Below are 12106 nucleotides of genomic sequence, written 5' to 3' on the forward strand. Positions count from 1 at the left end.
ATAACGAGATCACACAGTTCTACAAAATAAATGTCACGAATTAAAACATCATAATAATAACAAAAACAGTGACTAACGTAGATCTTTCTTTGTTACAAGCTTTATACGTTCGAGGTTTTGTTTGAATACAACGTCAGTTAGGTGAACTCCCTTAGAACTTGTCGTGGGTCATTCGCTTCATTCTGTTCTTGACCATTTTCTCGCATATATTTAGCGTTGTCTCTGAAATAATGACCCGGATGTCTCTTTTGAATTTATCCACCATGAATGGATTGTCACAGTACATCCTGTATTTTGATCAAGAACAAGATCTAGGAGACCATTTGAAACAGCCTCGCCTGAAGATCAGCCTCTCTTACTGAAATGATCATTTAATAACTCGATTACGTCGCTAGTTATGTGGAGAGATGGCCCATACTGCTGACAGCATACGTACTGTAAACTTTCGTCATCGATTTGGGGTGGCAGAATACCTTGGATCACCTCTTGGTAGCGAACAGAATTCGCAGTTTCAAAGGAGAAGGGCCGAGGAAACCTCCGCCCCAGATATCATTTTCTTTGCTATATAAACCTCTTTTGGGGATAGTCTGGTGATTTTCGATCAGTCATAAGCGGCAATTGTGTTTGTCGACACATTTCCCAGGTAAACTGGTGCCTTATTGCTCAGCGCAATTTTTCAGTGAAATTCACTACTTTGAGTCAGCCTGTCTAACGCTTGGGTAACAAAGTGACTTCGGAGTTAATAATCTTTAGACTTGAATATTTGTATCATCTTGATTTCGTGGACGTATATTTCTGTCTCGTTTGGAGGTGTTCTTCCGAGAGTCTCAATCTCGCCAAAACACGTTTGCGAGGCTGTTTAAAAATGAGCGACCCTTGAAAGAGCTGTGCATTGATATTTTCTGCGTTCGGCTATCTATAATATTAGAAAAATTATATTTTACATTTTGGAATACTGCCCAGCTAATAACAGTCGCATTTGCGATCGTCCTATGCGTTCTTAAACGCTGATCTATCAATGGCCAAGTGGAGATACAAAGACGTGTGATCACTTTCGAATATATTGATTTTATCATTTCGCGTACTCGTGGTACATTTGTGTCAGAATCCGATATGTTCTCACAAGCAGTTGATACAAGTAAGTTCCACAGGGTCATATGACCTTAGGACCACATCACGTAGCTGTGCTTAGGCAGGAACTGAATTCGACCTTCCGTAGAGGTATCTCAGCTAGTCGATGTATGTTGACGAACCGGGCCAAGCAATTCTTTTAAATGCAGCTAAACGGGAGCACAATCATGAGGAGCACTGAAAAGATACTGGATTATATCAGTCTTAATAACGTCATCATTTGTTCTTGTTAACCAACTCACAAGATCAGAGCGCGTCAATTTCCATATGTTCAACCAGATTAGTGTACGGATATAAAATTATTTTCTTACTATATAGCAGAAGAACTGTTGCTAGTTATTATTATATTAGAATAGTTTCTTCAACAAACCTATAATATACTTGAATGGCCAAGAACATTTTTCTAGTCTAGAGATACGAGGTTCATGTTGAAAATTCGATGCACATAAACATAGCACATAGCGGCCCACTGAGGCCGTGGTGTCCTTCGTTCTTGTTAGTAACGGTATTCATAAACCATCTGTTGTGATGGCACGAGAGCGACACCGACGACAACGTAAAGCAGTAACACAAAGCTTTATTTTTCAATGTTTTAACAAATATTCTCTGTCAATACGATACTGTGATTAAATTCCAAATAACCATCCGGCGATCTATGTCGCTACAGATTTGCTTTGATCAGCAACTATTGTACGTGTATAAAATGTTTATATTTATAACACATGAGTTTTTATCTAATCTTCATGTGCACTATGGTACTGTATATCATAATAGCCCGTTGATTGGGTGAGGTAAACGTCTACGGACAATTTCAAAAGGTAGTTAATAGACAGATTTATTAATTCCGCTTATTTCTCCGTTTAATATATATATATATTTTTTTTTTATTTATTTACGAACTTTTTATATAACAAAAATGATGATGTCTTACGAGTTGCATTCTGCTTTCTCTTAACAAAATGGCAACCCGATATTTACATGAATATGTATCGATGGTAATGAGCTAACATCAAATCAACGGCCAGCTATCACACGATCTAATAATCTAAAGTTGAAAAAATCTTAGCTTAACCATGTGTTCCCATAACTTTCCTGTTGCTTAAGTCAGCGTTGAGAGGGTCAGGGGTACCTTTTTCCCATTATCCAGCCTTTGATTCTTTTAAAAATATCATTAAAGGCAATAAGGAGAGTTATGACTTAGCCTTGCGCCGTATTCAATAATCTTTAGAGATAGAGATAGATCGCCAATATCTATTTTTTTTTTCTACATTACATCTCTTGCTACTACAACAGATGTAAAATAAAGGCTTTTCAATTGTTAAATGACTTTTTTCAAATAGTTAAAAGGTCTATGTTCCACACACTTTTAATATATGACTAAGTAAAGTTTGTGTCTATATACACGATGCTTATAACAATTTAGATATTCGATATTAACTATTGGACACGATTTTGTAAGTGTACGATGTTTAATATGTATGTAATAGCAGCTAGTAGATTGATCCAATTTTCGATATAGAGACTGTTTGATAACTTCCATTACCATCGTCCATGGCTACCTACACTGGAAGCCCCGTGCCAGTCCTTATCCCAGCCTTAATCTTCAACGACTTCCACGGTGTGAACGCTGTAAAGATGAAACAACGAGACACCTCGCATACACATATGAGCACATATACACAGTTTTTTTCCCGAGATTTTTTTATGTCGCTTTATTAAATGAAAAGATATATCTATTCTCTCTGCAGAATTTTCTCTCTTCGTATGCTTGGGACGCTTTAATACAGCCACAGCGTAATATTTATAGCAAACGTCTATCTCATTTTTCTACAGGGTGTATTTTGTTTCAGGACAGCGGTCCATTTCAAAAGAGATGATCATTGACGAGTCACAGCTTCGATGGCCATAAGTGCAAGCAGGACCAATACGAAACACTAGAGGACGCACCGCAAATATGAAGTTTCGAAAATGTCTAAAATATTTAATAATTATAAAACAGATTACCTGACTTACGGTTGATAGTGAACGTACTTCACCTGCTGTACCCTGCAACAGTTAAATAAATTGATTCTGTCCAACCATTACCGAACTCTAAGCAGAGAAGCACAAAGAAATCATGATAACAATAACCAAATAGTAGTAGTAGTAGTAGTAGTAGTAGTAGTAATAATAATCACTTAGTAGAATTACATCTCTGTAGACTTGATATAAAATTGAATTCCGACCTAGGATAAGATCAGCAAAAAGCCGATGGAAAATATGGTGTAAGCGCGTGGGTAACTGTAACTTTTACGGGTGACTAGTGTGAATGGACGGTACGAACTCAGTTGCCACTAACGTTTTTAAGTTCAACCTCGATTGAGCCCACCATATGAGAGATTTAGAGCTGCAGGTCACCTCACCGCTTCAGACCGTAGAGATCACGTTTTTCTTTTGATCATATTAGGATAAGCTAGGTACTGAGAATCAGGTACAATGAAGCTTTTTAAAAGCAAAAAAACAATAGCGCTACAATGAGCCGGCTGAAATTTACAACATCACACTAAATCACAATGTCAGAGCCGCAAGATCGTAGATAAAGACTTCCACCTCGCTTACGAATGTAGATGGATGTGTTTCATATGATGCTGATAAACAGGTTCTTCATGCTTGTGACTAGATTTAACCAAGGCTTCCTCTAAGACGCCTGCCCTAGCAGCTCCACCGAGCAATGCTAACGACCCAAGATTCTTGAGACCTTCTTTTAGGCCGAAAGCCTCGGCGCCTGATGGACGTAGCACCAGCAGGGAGACGAAGGCCAGAATCCCAATGACGGCATCAAACTTCATTCCGCGAGAATGTGAAAACGACTCAAATAAGCATTTAATTGATAAACAATTTATTTATTGCTTGTCTCTGACTGTTTACATTTACGCGTTTTGTCGAATAAGTTTTTTTCGTTGTCCATACCTGACTTATTTCATAACATGTCTCTAGGGCCTTACAGTGCCCGTATCACCTTGTCCTACTGCCCAATGTTGGATTCATTTATTATATGCTAGTATCACACATGATTTGAGTTGATAGTGGATTTCACTAGGGGAGTAATAGCAGGATTGAGAAGGGGGCCTGCGTCACTCACTCTCAATCGAGATTGCCGGTGCAGACAAAATCTATTCGATTAGCTGCTGCTTTTCCCGCCATCGGCTTTCCGTCGGCAGTATGTTCTGCTTCTATGAACGTATAGCCATTTAGTAAAGAGTCTATAGATAACCTGCGTTTGCACTTCTCCGTTGATTAAAACCGCAGAAGATTCTTTGAATTTTTCTGCATTGTTTCTTTTTCGAAGGAGACTTCTAATAAATACTATGGTTACCTTAAAACCTACTCCCATTATAATGATTGTTCCACGGAACGGACAATTAGTGCACTGGTAGCTACACTATTATACGGTAATTTAACATTAATAATTTATATGCTTTATACGACTTATGATGTGTACAGCAAAAACGTTAATTGAAAAAGTTATTTTGTGTGTAAATAGAAGTGGCAAAGCAAAAAATGAATATATAAATGCACGCTCAAAATGCAACAATGAAGTACGAACTCCGAATCAACAAACCACAACTTAATACTTAATACCATAAACCAGTGAGACCTACGTCAAACACGCTTGATGTATCCAGGATACCAACCCGGTTATTGAAAAGAGAGAAGTATGACTTTTCAGTTTGAACGGTGATCTATTTAAGCGTACCCGAACAGAAAGCAAGAGAGGGAACGTGTGGAGTGGTCAGAACAATAATAATCATAATAGACACCGTAATAATAACCAAAGCGAATGATATTGCGATGATTGTTTCGTATTTATGTCAATGTACAACAGAATCATGATATATGTCGACCTATATACGTCCATTCACCGAATTACAAAAGCCCCACTAGCATTACCCGCAGCGGCAGCTTCATTTGTCAGAATGGAATGGCAGCCGATGTTCTGACAGCGAAAGAAAACCTTTCTTTGTCTTCTTGCCCAATAGCGACGGGCGATCGAGAAACGTCAACCAGAAACAGACATAGAGGAAAGCAAAAATTCAACAAGAGCTGTTTCGACGGTGGCGCAAAGTGGAGAAGGTAAGACCGCTATTGGGAAGAGGAAGGCGCACCGCGTGAGGTACGTCTGGGAGTGTTGTAGCACCAAACTTAGTGAAAACGTGGTGAAAGCCTTCAGGCCTCATGATATAAGTGATAAATGGCTTATGTTTTGTAATATTTTTTCGAAGATATTTCTTTAAAAATTTACTCGATATACAATCGAGTTATTCGACACTTGTTAGATACTTTATTAGGTACGAGTGTGAAAGATGTCTGTGTCCTTGAAACACTAATAACAAATTAACACTAAGTTAAGTAATATTCCAAGTAAGTGTAAGTATTCCATCACGTAATTTAGTTTCTTCTACAACTTCCCGAATCATTAATCTGCGTAAACATGCAATGCAGTTCTAACTTCAAGATCACTAACTTCTAATGCGTACATGGTTGTCGTTTTGCAATGTGCTTGCCTGAGCATAAGCTTCCTAAACTACCAATCAATGGACTATATTCGCAATCTGTAACATAATAAACGAGAATCTTCTCGCCATAGATTAAAAAAAAAACAGCTAGACGCTACATAATACGATCTAAAATGCCCTTTATATTATCCTCTCCCTATACCACACTGAGCCATAGCATAAAGTATCAAACAGTTTTCTGGAAATATATATAGATCTAGAGAAGGGCAAATGGTGCAATGATCTTTAGATCATTGTCTGTTTAAAGATGGGTTTACACGAACTATTTAGCGATTGTCACTGCCATCCTAAGGCAGATCGAGGTAATGCACTTGCCTTTAGTCGAGTTGCGCCGTATCAGGTCAATGTGCCAACATGGGACGGTATATATCAGTTCTAGGACAAGCGGTGGGCCAAACGCTTCTGCCATTAACAATAATACAGGCTCATTGCCTAGAAAATACAGATGTTCTATAACTAATCAAACACATCACGATAACACCAAGAAGCCAGCGTGACCACACAGAGGATTAAGCATGAACTGTTAGCCTCTCCTTAACTTCTACTGACAAGATTATTTCTAATGTCCCATTCTTTATTTTAGCTTGCTAATATGCACAACCATATAGAAAATCTCCCCTTCTCTTTGAAAGGTAAACACAAACACGTATTTGTTCAAACAAAAGAAAACAAAGTACATTCTTGTATTTTTTATAATGAAAATGTTTTTCTTTCGATTCAACAGAGCTGTTCGTCCTTGATGTGGTAAAAGAAACAAAAAGCAATCGCTACAAGTAATAGCAACGGCACTGATGTAATTGCACAACTTCCTCCGGAGGTATTTCGAAACAGCCTTCGTCGAACGGAGAGGAGGAATATCGCCTCCGTATTGGGGTTGCCTATTTGCCTTGCCTGGTCTCAAGGAAATTCCTCGAAAATTCCTCGTACATTTCTCGTAAGGCTGTACTCAACGTTTGACAATAAGTGAGTAAACCATTGTTACAAACTTGTAACGAAGTGACATTGATCAACTTGAGGAATGTAGTGGTGCTTACAAATAGATATTGTAGCTTAATGAATTAGCAGTTCCATGTCATACTGTATGCTTCTTTGATAAAAGAGATTATAGTAAATAAGTGTCTTTAAACGGAGCGGAAGCCAGAGGTAAATATACAGTAAAAGCTTGTATCGAAACATAATAACAATAGTAGTAATAATAATAATATCCCTAAGCCCGATAAGTTTAAAATATAATGAGATTCAAGCGCCCCACTCCGCATACGTAAGTTCGATCGCCTAGACAGCTAAGCAGTATGTCTGATATAGTAATTAACAGATTTACAGTAACTTCTAATCAAGTTAAAATGAATTAGGCCTTCCGACAACCAGTGTTGAGATACTTAGGTCTTACCACTACTACTACTACTACTACTACTATACTAGGCAAAAACTTATTTTTCATAATTGTAGGGGACAAACCTTCATAATGAGCTGGCTTACGGCGTCACGACGTTTGCAGCAATGAGCGGCAGCAGGCCGACGAGTTTGTCATTGGCAATAAGCAGTAAAATATAGTTATGTATTATAAGATTAGGGTGTTAGTATTTTCGATGGTTCGTTTGTAAGGTCTTTTACGTTAAAGGGTAAGACTCGGCAATCGGTAACGATAATCTGCTCGTCAACTTAAGTTAGCACGGGTTCAGGTCAATTACCTATTATTTTTTCATATCAACACTTGACAGACATGTCTCATTGGCCAGCGTAGTGTACAGTTGATGCTCATGTTTGTTGAGAATTTTTCCTTATGGCTATAATCATCAATTGGTCCTACAATATTCGGTGTGCGACTCCAATTGAAAATTATTTAAAGCAAATTTATGTGAGAACTATTGATGTCTTTATTGAATCTTATGCTATTTATCCCTAGACTAGGCCTTAAAGCGCGTTTAGTTCATAACTTCGCTCAACATTCAAATAGACCATAGAAAATAGTATTTCTCAGTACTCAATTTGAGCGCATAACTTATATGGTTCCGGCATTTTTCTAAACTAACTAGAGGGCTACGAGATTGAATTAATGGCATTTTTTACGGCTTTCGTTTTGGGCAGATTTTCCAATGCGATTGCCTCTGAAAGCTCTTCAGTGTTTATGATTTGCTATTTTATGAGATCACATAACATCTTAATGTACACCTAATGAAGGCATCGCGTATATTGAGCCTACACCGCATGGTTTTCAACCTACATATGATTTGTTAATTAAAAACGATTTAATCAGAGAGCTGACTGGATTGCCCAGCTAGTATCAGTGTAAAGAATGAGAATCGGTGAACAGTATAAAATAAGAACAAGCAAAACTTATAAAAACTAAAATATCGTTGCTTCGCCTTTGCATAATGCAAGCTTTTTGCTTTTAAAATATTCGCCACAGATTTAAAATGTTGTAATTCATTTCATAAGTAAAAACTTCACTTTTTTATTTACAAATTCAAAACTAAAAAAAATCTACTTCTACAGGTTGTTCCTTTTGCCTTGATCATTGTGTACATGTCAATCGTTCGCTTAAAATCACTAATGCATCGTATACTCCATCTATCGCTGTCCACCCGCTCAAAATGTCGCGGTAAACTGCGATGAGTTATATACCTATCGCTGAAAATCAGTTGCTCGAGCCGTTTAGGTAGTTGAGAAAAAGGTGTCATATACGTTTTGCTTATTACCTGCTTGCTTGTTATCGTTGTCATGACTGGCCGGTTTGACTTTAACTCTCCCCTCACGCCTCGTCCCCTTATTTTTTCATCTTGCAAGGAACGCACCCCTTCCTGACACCAGCTGATTACAAGCGGCAGCTTGACTATGTGACCGCTTTCTCCCCGTTAAAAATTACGATGTATTATGACCTACGTACGAGAGTTTGGTCGACCAGTTGCAGTTCGGGAAACTCAGCAACAACAGCAGGGTTGTAACATGCGGACAGAGCAACCGAGATGCGAACTCGAAGGTGGTCCTTTTTCACAGTTGTACGTCTTGTACGGGGAGAGGAAGAGGCAGAAATAAGATCGTCCTGCCGGCAGGCCGGAGCATGCAGTTCATATAGCATTTGGTAAAAGCAGCTTGTATTTGCTTAAGTACTGAACTAGTTGAGTAAACCAGAATTATTCACTAGGTTGAATCATAGGTCTTTTATATACCATATAGTTTTTTTTTTTATAGAACGACACACGAAGACAGCGCAGTTAGATCTTCGATGTCATCACTTTCGCAATTTCGTGGGGTATGTCCCATCTTCGTAGTCCGGTGGCCATCTTATCCTCCTGGTGGCTGCCTACCTATTTTTTCCACTCAACCTCACTCAACCCCACTTAACCTTCCTTTTCCTTAAGTTTCCTTTTCAGGTCTACCTAGAAGCACCTTGGCCTATGAGGACCATGCGCGGCTTTCATACGGAAAGCTTCTTTCTGCACAAACCTCTTCCTCCCCCTCTTATCACTCCCTTCGCTTTCACCCGCTCAAGTCCAGCCGTCAGTCCCGTTTCCGCCTGCTAGCTCTTGTCTGGCCTAGCGTCGAGGCCTGAACGCTAAGGGAGCTTTTAATGAACACCACCCTAAGGAATGACTTACATCTCCACCTCCAGTCTCTCTCTTACCTGGCACTCTTTATAGGGCAGGACGCGAAACCCCTGCTGTTCTGTGCTTTTGCCCAGAACGCCGACGCCAATAGTCAGCGCTTCGGGGTCTCAGTGCCGCTACTGTAGCTGCTACCTCGGCCGACCGCTGTCATACTTCCCTGTCGTTTGTTCTCCCACCTTCTGACGCGAATGCTGCCCACTGTCGGACTCCTGAAGTCTCCTAAAGCTTTAAGCTGGACCGCTCCAACCAGCAGCTTTGCCGCCTTCCTCGTCGTCTTTCGCTTTATTATATTTACCGTTCACCATAAAAACAAACTCACTCGCGGACTATTGACCTGCCCGCCGCTTACGCCGTCAGCAGCTCTTGCAGCCCGCTCTCCTGTTTTGTCGTCTATTAAAGGCGGATATAGTAAATTTCTATTCGGAGGTGGCAGTAGAGGCTGTGGCGCCAGCAGTGGTGCCAAGACTTCGGTGGAACAACGCCACCCCCGCCGTTGAGTAGCTTGAAGGCAGGTAGTTTGGCAAAGCGAACGCAGGCATGGCAGGCGCTTATTGGAGCTAGACGAACTCCTGACAGGCCTGGTCCTTCTTAACTCCGCTTTTACTCACCCATTCACTCCTTTTCTTTGCTATTTTTTTCTTTCGAAATTACTGGGGATACTGGAATGCTTACCGCCCTTTCCCAAAGAGCATCTCTTCCCACAGAATAACGTATACCGGTTAAGTAATCATCTTGTCAACCGCTGGTAGGAAATGGTGAAAGCTTGCTTTAGCGAATAGCAGCGCAAGAAGAAGATACAATTGAAAGGGACATTAGGAAAATGCGGTAACCAGGTTGAACTAGTTGATATTAAAGCTATCACTAATAATGGATATTACCGTTTAGTCGCTATGACGAGCTGCCCTTTATCTACACGAGTGCTCTGATTAACAAGCAATATAAAGGGATACAGATTAAATGTCTCGTTATTATATAATTCAAGGCCAGATTTTTTCACTATGGAACCCAGCTAGCTTATGAAACTGACTCGTGATTTGCTCTACAGAACAAAGTACATTTTCGATATATAAAGCGAACATTATGGATTACTTTATTCTTAAACACACATAATTATATAGAGACAGTTGTAAATTTATTCAGGTATCATCTCGACGTAGCTGTTAACATTGGAAAGTGTATCAGTGAACTTGAAAACGAGCCATTGCTATTATTTAGAAAAGACTGAATTACAATTGCAGTTCATCTACAGATCTAATATAATATTTTAAGTTTGATTTTCATGCTGCACCGAGCTAGGCATTACCTTTAAGAAACCCCATCGAGTATGCAATCTACTTCGGGTCTTCACGCTGGCCTTATATCTTTCATACTAAGCAGCACACCGGTCCTCCGCAGTGTGTATACTCAGGGTAAAGATAATTTGATTTGGTTCATTAGTTGATTAGCGTGCTCAATGGTTCTAAATACACTTCTATTCGTCAATTACGAACTTTTCTCGAAAATAATTTTTAGCAGTTCACAGACTTGCACTTTATACTCTTCCAACCTCTCAATATGTATCCTTCATTCGAGAGCCTGCCCTGCCCTGCCCTGCCCAACATTTATTCCATTTGCTACTTCATTACTTTTCCCGGCAAAATCCGGGCTGATACTTCCAATCGCCAGCTGCGGTTCCTGCTGGCTACGACCATCGACATAACCCCATAAAAGAGTCGCCCAATTCTCTCTGTTACCCTCTGGCTTTTCCATGCAATCACAGTTTTTTATCGTCGTTGTCCCTCGTGGACGTCGTTCTATCGTATTCCCTTTAGATGTGTCAAGTCGCAGGAGAAACTGACGCCTTTCCTTTTTCTTTGTCCTCTTGTATATATATCCTCATGTATAAGCATGTTTCTTTCTCAAGAGCGCTAGACCCAGCCTGAAGTTGTAAGTAAGGAAAGCTGCATTCAAAAACCCAAAAGCTTCAGCATGCCTGTCATCTGTATTTTGGCCTATTTGATCTTTCTTTTTAAGAAATAGCGGAAAACCTTGCAAAGCAGCGTTGACTCGTGTCAGCGTTGGTGATGACCGTCTAGTACTCTTTGATCTTTCGAGTCATTGTCGCCCTTTTTACGATTGTGAATTAGGAAGCAGGATGGACATTAAGGCGGTCAAATAGAAAAGGAGGATGTAGTGACCGCTTGTAGCGCGCTTCAGTCACAAGGGAGTTCAGGAACCTAGAAACAGTAGAGGCCAAAGTACGAGACCCTGACTGACCTGTAGGCCACTTTTGCCTAGACTTTTTAGTTTATAAGGAGAAAGCAGTTAAAACTATCGTTGAGCTAGTAGTACATAGGATAGGAACTCAAGCCATGCCTGTAGATTATAGTTACCTCTTTTATTTCGTGAATAATAGTGCACTACGGGTTTGAATTTGAACAGACGCGTGTTGAACATTAAAATTGTTAGGCGGACAACCGTGCACAGTTTTTTTTTACTGTTTCATGATTCCACCCACCGTTCTTGAGCTGTTTCTAAAACATCACCTTTGACGTAGAGCTTTAGTAGGCCTAAGTGTAAACTATAGTAACATTCGAAATCTACACCCACAAAATTGCACGCACAGACAATGATTACTTAATGGAGCATATTGAACTTTATAATTAGACTCATGATTGAAGAAGGCCTAGGTGCCACCTATTTAAACTAATACTCAACTAAAAGTTCAATCAAAAAATAAGGCTTCATTATGTTAGTTACTCTAAATTGTTTAGAGGCCTGTTAAAAATTAACGCAAAGGGCTACGTAGTCCGTGCCTTCGTCCACCGACTA

At 39.7% G+C, this 12106-nt stretch overlaps 1 long non-coding RNA gene across 1 annotated transcript in view; it reads right to left on the reverse strand.

Moving 5' to 3' along the window:
* Nucleotides 1–1889: 1889 nt before the first annotated feature.
* Nucleotides 1890–12106, reverse strand: part of LOC147757319 (uncharacterized) — a 62739-nt gene continuing 52522 nt past the window's right edge. The window contains exon 3 of the long non-coding RNA XR_015321487.1: nucleotides 1890–6119. This is a non-coding gene — a long non-coding RNA (uncharacterized LOC147757319). The remainder of the gene's footprint in view (nucleotides 6120–12106) is intronic.

Source organism: Varroa destructor, unplaced genomic scaffold, assembly GCF_002443255.2.
Source record: "Varroa destructor unplaced genomic scaffold, Vdes_3.0 BEIS01000002.1, whole genome shotgun sequence".
Taxonomy (NCBI): Eukaryota; Metazoa; Arthropoda; class Arachnida; order Mesostigmata; family Varroidae; genus Varroa; species Varroa destructor.